Source organism: Camelus ferus, chromosome 6 (genome assembly GCF_009834535.1).
Source record: "Camelus ferus isolate YT-003-E chromosome 6, BCGSAC_Cfer_1.0, whole genome shotgun sequence".
Taxonomy (NCBI): domain Eukaryota; kingdom Metazoa; phylum Chordata; class Mammalia; order Artiodactyla; family Camelidae; genus Camelus; species Camelus ferus.
Window position 1 is genome coordinate 44,118,053 of NC_045701.1, and position 22,584 is coordinate 44,140,636.

The following is a 22,584-nucleotide window of genomic DNA, read 5'->3' on the forward strand; positions in this document are numbered from 1 at the left end:
GAATTCTGATCACTCTCTTAAAAATTACGTGCTATTTTGTACAGCATTTAAATTTGTACCTTTAAAAATTATTTTATGCAGACAGTGTATATAAATTATCAAATATTTCCCAGTTTATCTTCCCTTCTTATATCTCAAACCCTCATTCAGGGATTTTTGTTGTTCCTAAAGTCTCTCCCTTTAGGAGTTCCTTTAGTGAAGGTCTGAAGGGTAAACTCTCTTGGTTTTAAATTTTTCTGAAAATGTATATTTTTAATTTCTCATACTCAGAAAGTAGTTTCCTTTGGTTTTATTATTTTCTCTCAGCACTTTGTAAAAATTATTGCACTATATTCTGGTTTTTATTGTTGCTGTTGGGAAGACTGTTGTAATTCTATTTGTTGTTTCTTTGTAGGTGTCCTGTCTCAGGTTGCCTTTTAAGAGCTTTTCTTCATGATTCTTGTTATCTATACATTTATGTCTTTCAGTCAGTTTTTGAAAATTCATGACCATTATATCTTCAAATATTTCCTCTCCTCTTTCTTTTTCTCTGGGAATCTGATAAGATATATATATATAATTTGATCATGGTCTGATTTGTCTTCAGTAGTCATTATAAATCTTTTGTCCTATTAAGTTATTAATAGAGTCCCCTTTTCACTCTCAAAACTATCTGGATTGGATGATCAATTAATTTAACCTTGTATATGTAAGATCTTCTAGGTCTTTCTCATCCATGGCTTTTCCCTTCTTTTTTAATTGTCTATCTCCTTATCTTTCTAAACCATATCAACGAATGCTGTGTTCTCAACCCCACAAACACACATTTTAGGTTAATTTTTTTTCAAACGTATATTCCAATTTACTAATTATTTTTTCAACTGCATCTAATCTGCTATTTAACACATTTATTCAGGTTTTTATTTTAATAATTATGTTTTAAATTTTACATGTTCTACTTGACTCTTTTCTAAATCCGCTTGGTAATCGTTCATAGTCTTTTGCATTTGCTCATTTTTGTACTCATTCTTTTATTAACTCAGAATGTTTTATGCATAGTAATTTTATATTCTGTTATATGATTATCCCAGCTTTGAAGTCCTTGATGATGTAAGTCTGTTATTTGTGTTTTTTTCGAGCTTTCAATTGTGATAGCTTATTTCCCTCTGTGTTTTATAATGGTATTGATTGTGAAGCTGTATTATTCTCAAATATTGGAAATCCAGGAGGCTTACATAGGGAATGCGTTCCTCCAAAGAGAATTTGTGTATTCTTTTGGGAGCCAGGGTTATTACTGACCTAAGGCCATGATAACCACCTTCTAGGATACCTCTTAACATACAAACTGTAAGCTAAGTACTCCAGTGTTGCCATTAGTCCAAAGTATACTGTCACGTTGCAGGGCTTATATTGGCATTTGTCCTTAGGTATTTGCTTGCTGCTGTTGGCTCACTGCTTTAGCTTCAGTTTTTCTGTTTCTTCTTCTTTTTAATAAGGAGAGTGTCCCTCAGAGTTTCTTTGCTTAATTGGAGCCCCCAAATGAATTTAAAGTCTGTTTTCCTGAGATCTAGCTGGTTTTTGTTTTTTGTTTTTTGTTTTAAGTGGGAAGGTCTTTCAGAGTATCTTGTTTACCCTTATGCTAGAAGTAGAAGTCGTAGGTTATTTGTTGTTCTAGTCAGTGCATTTTAAGTATAGGTTGATGAAAAATTCTTAATTCTTTTCAAGCTTTTTAGTAATTTTTCTTTACATGTGAGAAAGCTGAATTTTGGATGTTTTAGCAAGTTTTAATGTTGCATGTGAGCTAATGTATTTCACACTTAGATTCATATATTAAGAAATTGTGTATTTGGTGTTATTACTTGATTATTTTGAAAACTGCCGTATATTTTGGATGTGGCAATCAGTCTTTCAAAGTTGTTCCCCTAATTTCCAGACTCTTATCTTCTAAGCTGAGTGTGTGTGGTGTGTGTGTGTGCATGCGTGCGTGTGTGTGATATGTTTGTGTGGCTTTTGGATTGGATAGAGTATAGAATGAAAGGTGAATATGTGCTTACATTCGGGTGTATGTGGACTTTTGATTTGGGTAAAGGTGGAAGTTGGTGGAGGTAAGGTTGAGAACACAGCTGTTATTGATGCTTCTGGGAGGAAGGGAACAGCAGTCTTGAGTTAGGAAGAAATTGTGCAATAAATTACTGTTTATTGAGCCCATGTAAGGCCTTGTTGTTAGGCTCTGTGCTAAGGACTTTGCTTTCATGATTTCAACTAATCTTCAGAGAGTGCTATGAAACCTGTAGCAGTATTACCTCATTTTAAAGATGAGGAAACTGAGGCATGGAGAGGTTAACTATCCTTGCCCCCAAGTCACATGGTCATTAAGTAGCAGAGCCAAGACTTGAGCCCAGACTTAGTGACTCCAAAAGCTGTGATCCTTTTATTATTCCAGATTGCCCAAGGAATGAACATTAGGCTGTATGTAATCTTTAGTACTTGTCTATGGGTTTCACATTCCTTTAAATTACAAATATTGAAATGAAATAATTAATTCATTAATATCTTAAAATGAATAATTTTAAACTTTTATTTGAAAATAAGTATTTTTTCCAGAGAATGCTTTGAACAAATGGATGTTTAATATTTTGGTATCTAATATTGGATAGAAAAAAATGAATGTGTTGGCATAGTCAATAGTGAGAAAGATCATATGCTTTGAAGATTGCATACTACTTCAGTCTGTTTAGAATTCCTGGGAAAATGTTTTATATACTTGAATATTCTTCATTAAAAAATTATAACATATGCTCTCTTATTTATAGTCAGAAACATACTAAATTTTTATAAATTAATTTCTCAAATCAATGACATTGAAGCTTTTGAGGAGGCAATTTATTCATAGCTGAATTATTACTTAAATATTAACACTTTGACTTTCATTCTTTTTATTTATCAGTTAATAAAATGCTAAATTTATATGATTAATTACATTTATCAATATTAATATAACATTTAAAATTAATTTATTAGTCAAATTAAAGTAATTACCCATTTAGAAATAATATAATACTTGAAAAGGCTGGGCATTTAATAACACTTCTTAATAATATTTTATATTAAAAGTAACTCCAATGATATGTAACTGCTAACAAAGCTATTGAAGAAACTGACATGGTGTTAAATAGTTTTAATTTTGGGGGGGGCTTTGTGTTTTTCTTTTGATTTGGAGCTACACTGTTGTAAAAGAGAGATGATAATACTAGGTTGATATTGGGGCATGTAGTAACCTCTTGGGATCCTTTTGTGGAGGTCTGTGAAGTGGTATCCAGTACAGTAAATTAACAGTGAACACCATGCTAGGAAACACTAGTACATCTTTCTTTTAAGCTATTTTAAAGTATGTGCTTATTGTTTACTTGACTTTTTGAAAATACAGTTATGGAATGAATAATCCTTGAGGGATGCTGTATGAAGATATTCACCAATATTTTATGAAAGTTTGAGGTTTGATTCTATTTCTTCTTAAGCCTAGAGTTGAAAAGTAATTTAAGAACTAAATAAAAGTCTCTGCAGGGACCTTTCAGCTTGTGGGCTTACTAATAACATTTTGAAAAATCCTATTACTATTAAGTACTGCAGTTTTTCATTAGATTTCCATAGCCCTTTTTCTCTTTCTCTCTGACACTTGGTAAGTAACAGATCTGTACAATTGGAATATAATACTTTACAGTGACTTAATATTAATTGTCTTTCTTAGCACAACCAAATAGCATTTAAAACAATGCTTTGAAGAATATTAACATGAGGAGCAGCCTTTTCAGTCATGCAGAGAAATGATTTTGAAGTGACATTAACTTTCACATAAAATTCTGTTGGGAAACCTTATAATGGCTCATTTTCTTTCTTTTTGGGGAAAAAGACATCCGAGCTATAATTTTTGACTTTCTTTAGGTGCACTCGTACTTTTAGCTTGCTCCATATAAGTCAAAATAACTTGGTATATTAGAGCCTTAAAGTTTAATATTAACAGTTTTAAATAATCCTCTTCCTAAAAACCATCTTGGACATTTCTATTACTTTTATCATTATGTGCTTTGCAGCAGTTTCTTAAAGAGACTTTCATAAAGTCACAACTTTTCTAATCTGTTTTAATCTCTTGTATCTGTGGATTTCATATTTTATTGCATTTTTAATTCAATTCAAATTAAAGTTTATTTTAAAAATCCTTTTTATTTCAATAGAAGTTTGCTGTTTATAGTTAATTTTCTTAAAGTAATTTTGAGTTGTCAGAGCAACTGAGTCAATTAGATTAGTGGAAAAAATTTCCTCTGGATCTTTTCCCTTCTTTTGCATGTAGAACTCAAGAAAGTCAAAGCATCAAGACATGTTTGCCACTTCTTTAGGAATCTCAAATGGCTTTCCCTTTCTGGAACTTCTGTCAACATCCAAGTGGGTGGTATACTTATCTAATGTTACTTTCTTACTGGTAGAATTTGCTAATATTTCATTTACACTATTTGACTTAAAACAACAATGACTTTTTATTTCTGAGTTGTCTGGATGGTTCTGTTCCATGTGGTGTTGGCTAGGGTTCTTCGTGTGTGTTTTTTTCAGTTGGCAGATGGTCTGGCTTGCAAGATCCAAGAGGGCCCTTGTCACATCTTTGGAATCTCAGTATTGACTGTTGGTTGGGTGACTATTTTATCTTCCATGTGGTCTTCAGTTTAAATAGTGTGTATTGAATACTAGGCTTCTAACTAGCACAGCATCACTTTTACCACATTATATTGGTCAAAGCAAGTCACTCAGTTTCAAGGTGATGGAAAAAAACCCACCTCCTGATGAGAGGAACAACAAGCACAAGTCTAGTGTATTCTAGATACAAGTCTCTCATCAGCTCTATGATTTGCAATTTTTTTTTTTTTTTTTTGCGGGGTGAGCAATGGTTTCTTAGATATGACAGCAGAAAGCACAAGCAGCAAAAGAAAAAATTAGATAAATTAGACTTCATCAAGTTTAAAAACTTTTGTGTATCAAAGGACATTATCAAGAGTTGAAAAGACAGGATGGGAGAAAATATTTGCAAATCATATATCTGATAAGGAACTTTTTATCTGGACTATATAAAGAACTCTTACAACTAAACAATAAAAAGATGAACTCAATTAAAAAATGGCCAAAGGACTTGGATAGACATTCTCCAAAGATGATACACAAATGGCCAATAAACACATGAGAAAATGCTTAACATTATTGGTCATCAAGGAGATGCAGATCTGAAGCACAATGAGATACCACATCACACACTACATAACAAGTGTTGGTAAGGATATGGAGAAATTAGAAACCTCGTGCATTCTGGTGCGCATGTAAAATGTTGTGGCTACTGTGGAAAACAGTTTGGCAGTTCCTCAAAATTTTAAAAATATGACTATAAAAATATAGCTAGAAGCATTTCCACTTCTAGCTATGTACTCCAAAGAACTGAAAAACAATTTTAGAAACAAAAACTTATACTCGTAAGTTCTTATGAATACTTATAAATGTTCATAGCAGTACTGTTTACAACAAAAGGTAGAAACGTCCCAAATGTCCAGCAGCTGATTAATGGATAAACAAAATATTGTAGATCTATTCAATGATGGGTCTACAATGATCATACATACATACAAACAATGCAAGATCCTGGATTAGAACTTTGTTTAATGAAACTAGCTGTAAATGTCATTTTGGGGGACAACTGGGAAATTTTAGAGGAAAAATGACCTTATGGTAAAGGTTGCTAGTTGCTTTCCAATAGTTATTCTCCCTTAGAACTAGAACTCGCCAAGGTTTAGCTGCAATCACACTAACCAACCGAGACTACATTTTGCAGTCTTCTTGTGACTTAGGATGACATACTGTTAAGTTCTGGCCAATGGGATGTGAGCAAAAGTGATGTATGCACTCTGAGTTAGGGCCCTGGCTATTACGTAAGAGATAATTCTATCTTGTTCGACCCTCTTGTTTGGGCGTTTCTGTGAAGTCTCAGTTTAACCTATTTCCTAACAAAACGCAAACCCTGTTTGACATTCAGGCAATTGAGGCATGTCATACATACATATACATAAATGCAACAAGAATAAGATAAGAAATAATAAAAAGACAAAGTAACATAGTAAAGGAGAGTGAAAGGGAAATAATTATGTTTATTTAAGACATTCAAGACTTTAAAAAGCTAAAGGAACTATGTGTTAAGATTTTTTTTTTCTAAGTCTTGAAAGAAAAATACCAGTTTATAAAGATAGATAGACTTTTTTTGTAGTCCTAAACTCAGAGAATTTATTATGAGGATTTTTGTAGTTGTTGAAATGTCTATATAAAAATCTCTCTATAAAATTGTATCTTTAATATAAATTTTATAAAAACAGATTTTACATATGGCATTTTTATATCATCTTTTGATTAATAATGTGTTCCCTGTGTATAGCTTTTTGATGAACTGGTGTAATACAGGATAACACAAACTAAAGTAACCACCAGGAGGAAGTTAATATATCTTAGATCAATATTTCCAACTGAGTTCTCTAAATGGCAGGACAGAGGAGGGGAATCTATAAATGTTTGATTTGAATTAGGGTTAAATGTTTTAAAATATGTTTTAACCACTGTTAAAAAAATGTTGTTATAAAATATTCTCCTGTGACCTCTATTTTAGTGAAGAGAATTCTGAGGGTGCAGAGTGAACTATTACAAAACTTTTACGATTTGAAATTAATTTCTTTCTTGATAAAGGGAGAATAACTACTGGAAAGCAATTAGAAATCTTTACCATAAGGTCATTTTCCCCCTAAAATTCCCCAGTTGTCCCCCCAAATGACATTTACAGCTGGTTTCATTAAGCAAAGATCTAATACAGGATCTTGCATTGTTATGTATGTATGTAAGATTGTCTCAATATTGTGCAACCAAAACAAAATACAAAAACAAGGGATGCTGAGGCTGGTGAAGCTACAGTTGACAACCATAAGCATCAATGTAAAATTTGGGGCGTTCAACCAAGTGACTTCATTTTCTATAAATTTGAACTAAACTAAATTTACACAAATAATATTACTTTATATATTAGAATTGAGAGCAGAGTTTTAATTGACAGAGGGTTGCCTTGCTAGAATAATTTGAAATCTGTTTACTTAGATTTCCCCTCTAGAATATCAGTAGTCTCCACTAGGCTTTGGGCAGGAACCACGGGACAGGTAATTCCCCACTGAGATGGACAGTTGTTGTCTGACAGGAAGACACTCTCTGCTGTTGACTGAAGGAGGATCAATATGTTCTAGATGCCAGTAGCATAGACAGTGAAGGTGCTGATAGGAGCCTCATTTGTATTCCAGGGGTAGTTGAGGGCCACCCAACTTTGCCTGCACTTGGTCTCAAGGCAGGACAAGACTTTTCCTAGACATTAGCTCTGGATCAATTCAATTGCTAAACGCAGTCTTGGTTTTAAGGCTGAGAGTTTTATGCCTTAAAAAAGGAAGAATATCCTGACTTGGATAATTTTGAGGGTACAAATGGTTAAACACTCACATTTATCACTGTAAAACGTTAACACTGATCAATAACTAACATTATTTTTTTGGTGGGGTTTCATCTTGATTTTCCCTCTCAAAATGTCTATGCAGATCAGCAGTGTTACTGTTACCTGGGAGCTTGTTAGAACTACAGAATTTCAGGCATCACCTTACATCTACTGAATTTTAATCTGCATTTAAAAAATGTCCCCAGACAATTTATGAGCATATTACATTTTGAGAACCACTGCATTAGATGTTTGTGGCAAAAAGAAGTTGGAGACAGGGAACTATATTCAGTGTCTTGTAATAACCTATAATGGAAAAGAACCTGAAAAAGAATATATGTGTAACTGAATCACTTTGCTAATTCAAACCTGAAACTAATATATTATGGTAAATCAACTATACTTCAATGGAAAAAAGAAGTCTGAAGCAATTCATTGACTAATTTGGTTGAATAGAGATTTCAAGAATATTATCTATCTGGATGACCCAATTCAAAACTTAGGTTTTATTATCAATAGTTAAGTGTTTTCCTGTCAATATATGCCTAATAGTATGAGCTTCTTTTATAAATGTGTTGCTACTCCAAAACAAGCTGTGACTATCAGAAGACATAACCTTCAATTTTGCCAGGCTGCCAGCGTCTCATTCAGTGCTTAAAACCTCACTAAGTCTGGTCTATTAATTTGCTTTTAATTTTTCTTTTGCTTTTTTATTTTAATTTTTGTTCATGTGCTAATTTACTCAATAATTTGCTGTCAATTTTTTTCTCTTCAATTTTTATTTCTTATCCTGTTGCTAATTTTCACAGAAACATGTGTACCTTCTCAAGGTCTTAGAAGAATCTCTTTGTGACGTGGAAAGGAAATAGAGATATGAAATGACTTTAAAAACAGGCAGAAAATACTAAAAGTTTTGACACTTATACTTTTGACAATATGCCATGTTTATTCTAAAATGTTCATTAATTATAAGCCAAGATGATGAAGTTGAGGGAGGTGACAGTTTTCAAAAAGCATGGATTAAAAAATTTCCAACACATTTTTTTGTCTATATGTTGTAATTTACAAAATGAAGTTTCGAAAAATCTTAGGTATGGTTTTAAGCTGCACTTTTCCAGCTGGTCAATAATGGTATTTCTAGAATTTTTGCTTTTCTGTGTCCAAGAACACAGTCTGTCATAGAATTTGGTTATCGGAGATTTCAGGATTTCAGTCAGTTTTAGCGTATCTTGTTCTGAGTTGTGTGTCGTATTGGAATGTCAGGCAGTGTTCTTGCCTGTTGTGTTAAATATCATGTTACGTCTTTTATGATGTTCAGTTTGCCAGTGATTTTAAATGATTAGTCACTTATATCTTTAAATGAAAAGTTTTCAAAATACTTTAACATGCATTATCTCATTTTGTCTTCACTGTAACTCTGTGTGGTAGGGTGGTAGCTTTTATTAGCTCCATTATAGAAATAAAGAATCTGGCCAAGGATGATTAATTGTACTAGTCACAGAAGGTGAAGAGCAGAGGCTTGAATCCAGGTTACCTGATTTCTAATTCAGTGCTTTCTCCACGAGACAATTTTTCTTCCCTTCCTGTTGATTTTGTTTATCTCAGAATTTCCTTAAATATCATGTTATCCAGCATATGGGAATAAATTCATATAGTTCAAAGAAATTGACCTTTTATATTTTCTGCCCTAACACTAACCAAGAAGAAAGCTTTACTAAGTCCAAAGTTTTCTCTTCCAATTTAATTATAATTTGCACTTCAATTTAATAATTCTAAGATCTTAAAATAAAGCAGAATATGTAACTCTTTATGATTTTTTAATGCATTTCTGCTAAAAAAGAATGAGATAGCACTCATTTCAGATTTATTACTATTTTAAACAACGTTTCCCCCTAGTTACAGGGAAATACAAGAAAACAGCTAATAAATAATGGCCATTTATAGCACTTGAAAGGCTTTATTAATAAGTGATGTCAAACCATCTAATGCTTTTTTCTCAGAGTTATTAGTCACCAACACTTCATGGATTTCCACTTGTTATGTTGCTTCTAAAATGTGGGTAGGATTCTTATATTCAGGGAAATACGCTTTTCTTTCTTTGTTGAATTTATTTTGAGGATTAACTCAGTTTAGATTCACTTCCATGTGAAACTCGAGTTCTGAAATTTGTATTTATCATAAAATAATTGTCTCTACGGATTCAAACTACTCCCTTTGTTTTTAATATTGCTCATTTTATTTCTTTTTATTGCAAGCTTACTACTATACTGTTTAGTATCTAGGCTAACTGTTTATCATGCAGTGATTTTGGTTCTTCAACTATGACATTTGTGTGCAGTTCAAGAAAATATATAGACTATTTTCTAAAAGTCTAATACCATTTTCCTTCTCTTAGGATGTTAATTAACTTTAATTGTTTTTGTTAGCTCTAAAATAAATGGCCTCCATATTTAGGATATTTTCAGCCTAGACTTTGCATCCTCTCTGTTTGCCCTCAGGATATGTCCAATTAAATGTCTCCCTCTCAACTGGGGTTTGGTGGTTGAAAAGAGAGTTCTTCCTAACTAAATAGGTACTGCCCAGGCTCACCATCTTCACAGGGTCTCAGAGTTTCATTTTGGTGCAATTACGTGCTACCTTCCTTCTTTCCCAGTTCCTGTGGATGGAATGTCTGTGTGTCCCCAAAATTCATGTGCTGAAGCCCTAATCCCCATTGTGATGGTATTTGGAGATGGGGACTTTGGGAGGTAATTAGGTCACGAGGACAGAGCCCTCATAAATGGGATTAGTGCTCTTAAAAGAAGAGAAGCAAGAGAGGTAATCTCTCAGTCATGTGAGGAGACAGCCAGAAGGTGGCCGTCTATAAGCCAGAACCCAACCATGCTGGCACCCTGATCTCAGACTTCCAGCCTTCAGAACTGTGAGAAACACACGTTTGCTGTTAAAGCCATCCATTCTGGTATCTTACTATAGCAGCCAGAACTGACTAAGACACCAATCTTGGTGTCTTGGGCTAAATTTTGTGCCCTCTCGAAACTCATATATTGAAGTCTTAACCTCTGGTACCACAAAATGTGACTATATTTGAAGATATGGTATTTAAGAGGTAATTAAGATTAAATGAGGTTATTAGGGTGAGCCTAACCCAATATGACTGGTATCTCATAAGAAAAGGAAATTAGGACACAGACATATAATGAGCAGTGACTGTGTAAAGACACAGGGAGAGGATGACCATGCTACAAGCCGAGGAGAGAGGCCCTCAGAAGACACTAACCTTGCTTACTTTATACCTTGATCTTGGACTTTGAGCCTTCATAACTGTGAGGAAATAAATTTCTCTTTTTAAAAATAACCCATCTGTGTACTTTGTTAAGCCACCCTCTGTAAACTAGTATATGTTGGCAGTTCTCTGCAATGTCTCTTGAGTTTTGGCCGATTGAAGAGTACATATTGATTCCTTATTGTCATTTTATTTCTCTCTATATTATTCTCTTTTTCTAAAATAGCATTACATTTTCCATATTTTGGCTTAATTTGAAGAGGTACCAATGGTGTTGAAAAAAGCCCATTTGTCTGTTATTTCTCAGCTTAGAAGTAATAACCTCTCTAAAAAGCATGCACATTCTTTGGGCTCCTGTGCACTTAGTGCTTATCTCAATTACAGCACTTTACCATACTATGATACAATTGTACATTTTACCACTTTTCTTTTCTAACTGCTAGACTGTAAATGCCAAAGGTCATGGACTGATTCTTGAATATTATTATAATCCTACCACGTAGGATAGTCCCTGGCACAAAGAATGAACTCAATAAATATTTATGGATAAATTACTTTGTACTTTGCTGCAGTAACAAACAGTCCCCAAATATCAATGTCTTAGAGCCACAAAAGTTTATTTCTTGCTTATGATACTTGTTCATTTTGGTTCTGTTGGAGGCTCTGCTCTGTGTCATCTTTACTCCTGGATCCAGGTTAATGGAGTAGCCACCATTTGGAGTATTGTCTATCACTGTGGCAGAGGGGAAAGGAGAGCATGATGATCTTGAGGTGGCCCATAAATCACTTGCACAGATATCACTTCTGCTCAAATTTCATTCATCAGAGCAAGTGCTCTGGCCTCATATGATGCCAGTGGGGGGAAGAAATTACAATCCTACCACATGCCAGGAAGAGAAAAATCCAGAGATACTTGTGAATAGCACTAGTGACTACCAGAAACTCCTGTGTTGGTAGATGGTATATTGTTTCATTTATGATTTGGTCTTTTTAGTCATGTTTTTTCTACTATCTTTACCTTAGTGTGCTTGAATTTTGCTAAAATATTAACATTGAAAGTATATATTTTTGCCATATTCAGTCAGAATCTTATGACGGGCTAGAAACTGTTTAGCTTTTCATTTATATTTTGAACCTTATCTTCTTGGAGGACCATAGCATCTAGTTCTTGTAGCTTATGATCATATATTGTGCACTGTGACCATGGATAGAACAAAAATTCTCTGCCTTTCAGTTTATACATAAAATGATGACAGTACAAGTTCCTTCTAGCTCTTTATTGTCCATAAATGTTAAATCTGTGTTATTAGTGACTACAGTTTTTGTAGATTTATTTTTATTTGATTGGTATAGAAATGCATGGTTGTTGGTTTAATAGGTAACTGCTTCATTATTTTAAGAGATTCTCTTGTTTATGATCTCAAATACATACTGACTTTTCTGTCAAAACACAGCTTCTCAAAGTGTAGATGACTCTGATGTGCTGAGCAGAGCAACTTGAATATATCTGGCCTTTCTAAGCATCCCAGGTCAATAAGAATTTACAGTGAAAAAATGAATACATTTGATTATGTATATACTTAAAATTATGGTAAAAATTAACATGAAATATTCAAACCAAATAACATTTTGGGAAAAATGTTTGTAACAAAAATAGACAAAGTATTTATATAACTATTATAAAAAGAGGTCAGAATAGTCAGAGATCAGAACTAATAAGAAGAAAGACAGTCAGAAAAATGGGCTAAGGATATGAACAAGCAGTTCACACTCACACACCCACACTCCCCACCCACATTCCAGTCAATGAGAAAATGCAAAATCTCAGTTCTGACAGAGTGGGGGAAATGGACTTTCCTACACTGTTGGTGAAATGTAGAACGGTACAGTTCTTCGTGGGTAAAGTTGCACAACCCTTTGTGGCATGTATTTTGAAAATTCAAATGTTTATGTATTTTAATTTGGCCACCCCAGTTCTTGGGATCAAACTTATGGAAAGGACAGGGATGCTCATTGCAGCACTATGTGTAAAAGCGAAAACTTAGAAGCAATTTAAATATGTCTCAATATGGGCAATCTAGAAGGAATGGACAAATTCTTAGAAAAGTACAGTCCCCCAAGACTGAACCAGGAAGAAACAGAGAATATGAACACACCAATTATGAGTACTTAAATTGAATCAGTAATTTAAAAACTGTAAAAGACAAAAGTCCAGGATCAGATGGCTTCACAGGTGAATTCTACCAAATATTTAGAGAGTTAACACCTATCCTTCTGAAACTATTCCAAAAAATTGCAGAGGAAGGAACACTTCTGAACTCATTCTATGAGGACACCTGATACTAAAACCAAACAAAGATATCACACACAAAAAGAAAATTACAGGCCATAGATGCAAAAATCCTTAATGAAATACTAGCACACTGACTCCAGCAATACACTGAAAGGATCATTCACCATGACCAAGTGGGATTTATCCCAGGGATGCAAGAATTTTTCAGTAGCCATAAAATGATACACCACATTAACAAACTGAAGACTAGAAACCATATGATCATTTCAAAAGATGCAGAAAAAACTTTTGAATAAAATGCAACATCCATTTATATATAAACTTCCCAGAAAATGGGCACAGAGGGAACTTAACTCAACGTAATAAAGGCCATATATGACAAACCGAGAGCTAATCTCATACTCAATGGTGAAAAGCTGAAAGCATTTCCTCTAAGATCAGGAACTAGACAAGAATGCCCATGCTCACCACTTTAATTCAATATAGTTTTGGAAGTCCTAGCCACAGCAATCAGAGAAGAAAAAAAAAAAAAAGAATCCAAATTGAGAAGGAAGAAGTAAAACTGTCACTATACAGATGACAAGATAGTAAACATAGAAATCCTAAAGGTGCCACCAGAAAACTACTGGAGCTCATCAAATTGGGTAAATTTCCAGGATACAAAATTAATATACAGAAATCTGTTGCATTTCTATACACTAACAATGAAATAGCAGAAAAAGAAATTAAGGAATCAATCCCATTTACCATTGCACCAAAAAAAAAAAAAAAAAAAAAAAAAGCCTAGGTATAAACTTACCTAAGGAGGCAAAAGACATGTACTCTGAAAACTATAAGATGTTGATGAATGAAATTGAAGATGACACAAACAATGGAAAGATGGAAAAATACTTTGAGTTCTTGGATTGGAAGAATCAATATTTTAAAAATGACCATACCACCTAAGGCATGCTAAGGTTATCAAATTACAAATGGTATTTTTCACAGAACTGGAATAAAAAATGTTAAAATTTGTATGGAAACACAAAATACCACAAATAGCCAAAACAATCTTGAGGAAGAAGATCGGAGCTGGAGGAATCACGCTCCCTGACTTCAGACTATACTACAAAGCTATGGTAATCAAAACAGCATGGTGCTGGCACAAAAATAAATCATAGATCAATGGAACAAGATAGAAAGCCCAGAAATAAACCCACACACTTACAGTCAATTAATTTATGGCAAAGGAGGCAAGAATATACAATGGAGAAAAGACAGTCTCTCCAATAAGAGGTGCTGGGAAAACTGGACAGCTACCTATAAAAGAATGAAATTAGAACATTCACTAACACCATATACAAAAGTAAACTCAAAATGGATTAAAGACCTAAATGTAAGACTGGATACTATAAAACTCCTAGAGGAAAACATAGGCAGGACCCTCTTTGACATAAATCTCAGCAATATTTTTTAAAAATTTGTCTCCTAGAGTAATGGCAACAAAAGAAAAATAAGCAAGTGGGACCTAATTAAACTTAAACGCTTTTGCACAGCAAAGGGAACCATAAACAAAACAAAAAGACAATGTACGGAATGGGAGAAAATATTTGCAAATGATGCAACCAACAAGGGATTAATTTCCAAAATATACAAATAGCTCACACAGCTCAATATAAAAAAACCCAAACAACCCAATCAAAAAGTGGGCAGAAGACCTAAACAGACATTTCTCCAAAGAAGACATCCGTATGACAACAGGCACATGAAAAGATGTTCAACATTTCTAATTATTAGAGAAGTGCAAATCAAAACCACAATGAGGTATTACCTCACACCTGTCAGAATGACCATCATCATAAAATCTATACATATTAAATGCTGGAGAGGGTGTGGAGAAAAGGGAACCCTCCTACACTATTGATAGGAATGTAAATTGGTACAGCCCTTATGGAGAACAGTATAGAGGTTCCTTAAAAAAACTAAAAATAGAGCTACCATATGATTCAGCAATCCCACTCCTGGGCATATATCCAGAGAAAACTCTAATTTGAAAAGACACGTGCATCGCAATGTTCATAGTAGCACTATTTACAATACCCAAGACATGGAAGCAACATAATGTGCATTGACAGATGATTAGATTAAAAAGTTGTGACACACACACACACACACACACTGGAATATTACTGAACCATACAAAATAAAAATAACTTCCAAACTCTAGATGAACAATACCTGAGTTTGAATGTTAGGTCTGGTTTGGAGGGGGCAAATCTTTATTTTCATTGATTCTGCTGCCACTCATTTAGCACCTCCTTAATGATTCTCTCCTTTCCATTCTTCTTCCAGTGCCACAGAGAAGAGAGGACAGTGTGCATGGGAAAGAAGAAAAGGACCAAGACTATTTTTGAATCACTCATTGCTAGCAAAGTGGTTCAGCAGAAAGACTGCTTGCTTTTAGGATCCCTGTGCCCAGCACACCCCTTATTTTCACACAAGCATCCCACATCTCTCCAGATTTCAGGGTGGCTGTCCTGTGACTTCAGTTCTCTGATGAGTTCACAGAAAGTCATTACCTTCCAGTCTGTCCAGCTTTCTTCTTGTTGCAAGTATTAAAGCTGCAACTGAGCTGAGATCACAAGTTAAGTGATAAGATTTTAAGTAATTACTAAAGCAATGCAGGTAAACTGAATTAAGTTAAAAATTAAAGAAAATATGACAGAAATCTAAAGGATGTAAGTTGAGAAAGGATGTGCAACCAATGTAACTAATAACATCAGCCAAAAACAATCCCACCAGTTTTTCAAAAATGATTTATAATTATCTGTAAATATTTATTGAGCATCTACTAAGTGCAATGTATCTTAAGTGCTCTGCTTACCTTTTAAAATTGAATCTTTTCAGCAACCCTCTGAGTTAGGTTCTTGTATTATTTCTGTTATAGGGAAACTGAGGCACAAAAAGTTTGAGTGACTTACCCAAGGTCATAAAATGAATAAATGTTGAAACTGGGACTCTAATTCAGGAGGTCTGAATCCAGACTCTGTCTTCATAATATAAATAAAATGAGGCTATCACTTTTTCAGATATTAAAAGGAAGCCAGTTGAACAAAGAAAGAACATACTGTAAGAAATAGTTCAACAGCAGAAGATACTATAATAGATATGAAAGGAGAAATATTCTCACATTGATGAAAGGAAGAAAAGAAAAGGAAAGCCTGTGAGGATTTTACAGCCTCCTGACCACGGCAAGCATGTCTGACCCAGGCAGACACTTCTAAGAGCTGCATGGAACTGTATCTAAGGTTGACAGGAATAAAGCCGGCCATTGTATCATACTTTTCTTGTATATACCCTCAGACTTGTCTCTGTTACTCATTGGCAACTCCAGCATTTGAACTCTGAAAATTCCACTGAAAGTATTGAAGAAAGATGCTTTTTATTTTAGATTATAGCTTCTCACTGTTTGTAGATATTATGTGCATCACATTGCTAAAGAATCATTCTCTGCTTGAGGAACAAGACAGTTTAAAAATAACTTGTGTTGTGATTAGAAGAGTCTTTGCAGAAAGGTACCTGAAAGAGAGAGAAGGTGCACAGGCACCTGTTTAACACATGGTGATGAGTGACAGTTCTTAACCTTGCACGAGGAAGAAACAATTCATTTTGTATAGAAACAAAGTGTAGGCCAGAAAAAAAGCACGATAAGTTAATGGTAGATGTATTTGGCATGTATTTAATCCCCTAAATATAAAATATATAAAATATTGGGAATGCAGTTGGCCAAAGGTCCTCTTTCTTGAGCTTTTAGTGGTGGTAGTGGAGGGGTAGGGAGGAAGGGACACAGGAGTTGGGGGGATGGTATTTCCACTAGAAGAATTTTGAACCTAGCGTATCAGAAAATAGTCTCCTTCCTGTTGATACTGTTATGCTTGATGCAGACCACGTGTGATTATCTTATTTGAAGGCACCAGACTGTCTTATTCCTGAGCCCCTGATGTGCTCTTCACACCGAAAGGGTGGGCAGCGTGCAACATACCCAGTAAGGGGGGATGTGTGGACATCTCACTGTGACTCCAGCAGTTACAGAGAATCCAGGATATTTTTCAACACCGTTCTTTTTTTCAAAGTCCAGCCTAGACTTTCAAAATATTTGAGTAACATTGAATTGTAGCAAAATAACAGTTTGTTGGAGAAAATAACCCTCTCCCATCCCACCTGAAATGGGTTGAGGCAGTAGTAACGTTAGTCCAATTCTGAAAACAAAATCTGCTTCTCTAACCTTGTTAGGAGACAGGCAGACCACGTCATCAGAAAATGTGAGACTGGAAAGTCTAGCTGGAAGTTTTCCCTTTAAGAATTTTCTTAATACGGAGTGGAAATGGGCTCTCCAGCGACTCTTTGCCCTACCAGCATGAAGAGGAGGCGGGGCGCTGGTGTCCCAGCTGGAGGAGCCATGTGTTACTCAGTGCCTTTTATTTCAACATTAAAACACCATCAAGAAAGGGGTCTGACTTTCCACCTTTTAATATTGCTCAATCATTTCTTTTTACTTCTTGCTTCTGTGAGCACAGTATGTGGTTTTCTGGGGGAATTTATTAAAAAGAAAATCTTTCACTGTTTTATGGATAGATTTTTGGAGAAATCTACAGTCAAGACATGTTTCTCAGTTCCTTCATGACTGCTCTAATTCTCTAAATCTTGGTGAGGGCATGCTAAAAAATTGGCTCCTAATTTGTAATTTAACAAGTGACAGAATATTTCGCCATTAGCAAATGAAGGGAAATGTTTGATATACCAATGAGTATGGCTTTCTATTTTGGCCACTTGTACCCAGCAGACAATCATAATCAAATAGCAGAGCTGTTTGAAGCCCAGGCCATTTTTGCTGGAACTTTCTGGGTAACTGAGATCATCTGCGGTCAGTCTTGTACCCGTATTAGAGTGGTTTTCTGCTTTCTGTGCTGAGAATGCTCCCCCCTCCCCTGCTTTTTTATTGTCTTGCCCAAAGTTACATAAACATTTTTGCATATCTATTTATAATTTGGAGCCTATAATCATGTTTGGGCTTTAACTTCTTGTTTTCCACTTCTTAAGGACCAATCTCAGCGTTTTGCCAACGTCATCCTAAATCACAGTGAGTAAAAGATGGCAAGAAACAAGCCAGAGAAGTGTCAGCGGTTCGGGGAAAGGTCCGTTGTCTTATGTTAGGTAGAGGCCATGCTTCTGCGGTCTGTATTCATTACCCACTTGGATTCCCTCTCACACAGATTCTGATTTAGGGCATATGGTGTCATCTTTCAGCTGGCTTTAAAAAGGTTCATACCAAATGTACTCTTTGAGAAATCCTTGAAAATAAGTTTATCCAGGTAACTTTCTAGACCAGAAACTTAAAATCCTGTAGGAGGTTTGTGTAACAAACATGAATGAGTGAAGTGGATCCTGTTGACACTAACGTTGCTTTTTAAATCTCTGTGAGAGCATAAAATTTCCGTACACTAATAAGGCCCTCTGGCTGGCTGGGTGTGACCCCTATTTTGTAGTCACTGTTTTCTGGCACTAAGAATACTTAACTATACTAGAGGTCTCTCTTCTTTGGTCCCTGAGAAAACAAACTCCCAGCTGCAGGCCCCGTTTTTAGCTGGGACACATCTCATCTTATTTAACCAGTCTTCCTACAAGTGGCTGAGCTGAGGAAGTTATAGCTTTCTGTTGTCTCGATTGCCTAATAGAAAGTCATTTAACCTAAATCCTAGGACCCCTGTGGGAAAATCCCTATTGGTTACTGTACTTGTGGACTAAATAAGGTGCCGGCTGGCTCCTGCTCATAAGCAGAACTAGTTTTAAGATCTTCACTCACACCACCTTCGTTAACTAGAAAATTTCTTGTTTGTTATAGCAAGAAAGGCAATTCAGTTCTGCTGCTTTAACGTATTATTAGAAAGAGTCTGCTCTTGGATACAATTCAGTTCCTGAATGGGGCTGTTACTGGAAGAGCTGACTGAATATGCTGTATATTGACTTAAGAATATATTTTGAAAACATGATTTATTTGCAGAGAAGTTCTGAAATCCTGTGGTATCCATTAGGTACTGCTTCTTTTGTAAAAATTAAAAATCCATAAATCACTTCTCTTGTCGTCTCATCAAGTACTTAAGGATTGTGAAATAACTATCCTTTTAAAAAATAGGATTTGCTACTTAACTACATGTTTAGCAAAATTAATTAATTGGAGGCTTCTGCAATTCAAGCATGGACAATTGTCCAAGGAACCTGCAAAGGCTTCATGTTGTAGCACATAATGATTATACCTTTCACCTGTGAGGACATTTTATAGATAACTCACCATTAATAGGCATTTATTAAGGCAATTAAAAGTACACTTTGCTTTTATAGCTATAAATAAGCCTTCGCATTTCCTCTGAGAGTGTATTATTAGCCCCTTATGTGGAAAAGTAAATGGAAGTGAAGGTTGAGCATTACTAGTAGGTCTGTTGTCTGCCTGGGCTGATGAGTATATTATGAACAGATTAGTAACTCTGAATAGATTATAATTTTGATATCTATGACTCATCTTTAATAATGCTTAATTCTTTACCATTATCAGCATAATGGAATCGTATTTGCAGTAAAAAGATACCTTATTTGATGGCTTTAAAACGTGGCCAACCAATTTTCTGATACTCCTTCATTAAGAGGTGGGATCTTTGTCCCTTTTCCTTGAATCAGGGCTCTGTGACTGCTTGACCAGTAGAATGTAGTGAAAGTCACACTGTGTTAATCCCTGTCCCAGGCTTGGAGAAGCTAGCGACTTTTGCCTTCCCTCGTTTGGGATGCCTGTTCTTGGATCGCAGCTCCCATGCCATGAGGAAGCCTAAGCTGCCAGCACGGCAGCCCTCAGGGAGCATCCAGTGCACAGGTCTAGCTGAGCTTCCAGACTGTGGCCAGCTCCAACCTGTCAGCCATGAGTAAGCCATCCTGAGAGTGGGTCCTCCAGCCCTCAGCTGAGCTGTCCTTGATGATGCTGTGTGGGTCACAGATTAGCTATCTCTGTTGATCCCCGCCCACGTTACAGATTTGTAAGCAAACTAAGTGATTATTGCTGTTTTAAGCCACTAAGTTTTGAGGTGATTTTTTACACAACAATAAATAACTGGAACACTCTCTAAGGAAATGGCAGTTTCCAGCTCCCTTCTCTACCACGTGGCAAAAACTTAGTACTATTTTAAATTTCAACCCTCGATGCTAATGGCTTGCAAAGGAAGAAAGTGAACACACCAGGTTTCCAAGGGAGGCTTCTAGCTCTCACTGAATATTGGTGGAAACGTTCATGTTCTAGCATGGTGATTCACAGCCTAATCCAATGTACTGAGCTTCTACTAAATGCCAGTAAGTGTTGTAGCTCTAATGGAGGCAGCTTTGCTATTTCTTGTTCTGCTGGAGCTACTAATCCACCATGTGATATTTGACAGATTATCCTGTGTTAATGAATCCCATTTCCTCATCTGTAAAATGAGAGGGCTCGGATAAATGTTCTCTCAAGTTCCTCCAGCTCTAATATAATATTATTTATGACTCTAAAACTTCAAGCTGCTCCATTTGAAAAATCTGAATGTTTATTGCCCCCCAAAGGGACTCCTTCCTTCATTATTTGAATGTTCTTTACTTTGTAGAGAGTATTTCATTCCTAAGAAGGGTTGAAAATAAAGCTCACCTGGTCCATATCTGATGCTTTCCAATTGATGGCAATTCTCCAACCTAAATATAAAACCACGAACAAAAAAAGACCTATAAGGTGAGAGGAGGAAGTCCTGATGGGCAAGTCAAAATGGGACCAATAACATTTACCTCATAGGGATGTTAAAAGAGATAACATATGTAAAGCCTGTAGTTCAATGTCTGAAATTAGCAGATACCCAACCAAAGTTGTTCTTATTCTTTTTTTCTTGAGAAGCCAAAATAATTGCTTGAAATGTAAAATTTTGATCATGGAATTTCATAAAATACTTTCCTATTTCTACAATAGTTTCTGAAGTCTTAAATGCCCTGCATTAAAAGATTGTCATTAAATATATCCTATTTCTTTTTGATATATGTATGTTTGATAAATATTGGCTGCCTGTTTTCTCATTTTGCTAAATTTACTTTGTTTGTTTGTTTAAATAAGGAATCACTCTATAAAAATGCAAGCCAGGATGTATGTGATGAATACTTCATTCTAAGAAAATATCTGAAAAGGTGAGTTATGGAATGACATTTTATAAAATTCATAGAATGAATTTTCAGTATTCTTTTGTTAGAGAAACTTTTAATTAAGAATATATTGTTGTTCCTTGCATGTGTTAGTTATCTATTGCTGTTTAACAAATTATCCCAAAACTTAGTGTTTAAAACAACAACAAATATTTATTATCTCACTCAGTTTCTATGGGTCAGAAATTTAGCTGCAGCTTAGTTGGATGTTTCTGGCTTGAGTCTCTCATGAGGTTGTAGATAACATGTCACCATGGCTGCTTTTATCTGAAAGTTTGACTGGGGTTGGGAGATTTGCTTCCACTGGTTCATCCATGTATTGGGAAGCTGGTGCTGCCTATTTTAGGAGACATCAGGTTCCATGCTATATAGATCTTTCCTTAGAGCTATTTCAGTGTCATTATGACATGGCATTGGACTCTCTCCAAGATAGAGCAAGGAGGAAAGCCACAGTGTCTTTTATGACCTTGCCTTGTAAGTCAAACTCTGCTACTTCTGCAATATCTTATTGATCATACAGGTCGGTCCCATTCAGTTTGGGAGGGGACCACCCAAAATGCTAGAGTACTAGGAAGTCAGAATCTTTGTGGACCATCTTGGATGATAGTTGCTATGTCATACTTAGGCTCTTTTCTCTTTTCTGCGTATTCTCCACGGACAAACCCAACCATATCCATACCTTCACATACCGCCTTTAGCCCATTACTCTCAAATATATAAAGAAGCCTAGATTTCTCTTCTGTTCTTCACACCTCAATGCATAACACCTATTGGAAATTCATTTTATCCTACTGATGTTTACTGAATAGCCATTAGGAACCAGGCTGTAACCTAGTCTGGGTAAACAAGACAGGCCATCTGTTCTTGTGGAGACTGAAGTTTAGTGAAACAGGAGGAACATACACAAATAAAGAAAATTTGTACAGCTTGTGGTGAGTTTAATCAAACAAATATACTGCTGAGATAATAATGGGGATGTGTGGTGGGAGAGTAGAGGGCAGGGTTAGTTACTTTAGATGCAGTGGAAAACAAGAACTCTTTGAAGGAGTGACATTTAAGCTGAGACTGGAGGCATAAAATGTGAAAGATGGGGAAAGGAACTATTCTTCAGTCACTGAGAACAGCACGTGCAAAGGCCCAAGGCAAGGAAGAGCATAGCATGATCTAGAAAATGTCAGAACTCTTGTAGTTGGAGCACTGTGAGTGAGAGAGGATGGCAAGAGGTATGGTCCTTATAACCTAGGG

The 22,584-nt window shown here is 35.4% G+C and overlaps 1 long non-coding RNA gene across 15 annotated transcripts in view; it reads left to right on the forward strand.

Moving 5' to 3' along the window:
• LOC116664242 overlaps window positions 1–22,584 on the forward strand; it is a 546,043-nt gene that overhangs the window by 97,910 nt on the left and 425,549 nt on the right. For 11 of the 15 annotated variants that reach the window (XR_004320658.1, XR_004320649.1, XR_004320646.1 and 8 more), the window contains 2 exons: window positions 15,436–20,881; window positions 21,254–21,324. This is a non-coding gene — a long non-coding RNA (uncharacterized LOC116664242). The remainder of the gene's footprint in view (window positions 1–15,435; window positions 20,882–21,253; window positions 21,325–22,584) is intronic. The other 4 variants (XR_004320655.1, XR_004320652.1, XR_004320651.1 and 1 more) reach the window with 4 other exon arrangements.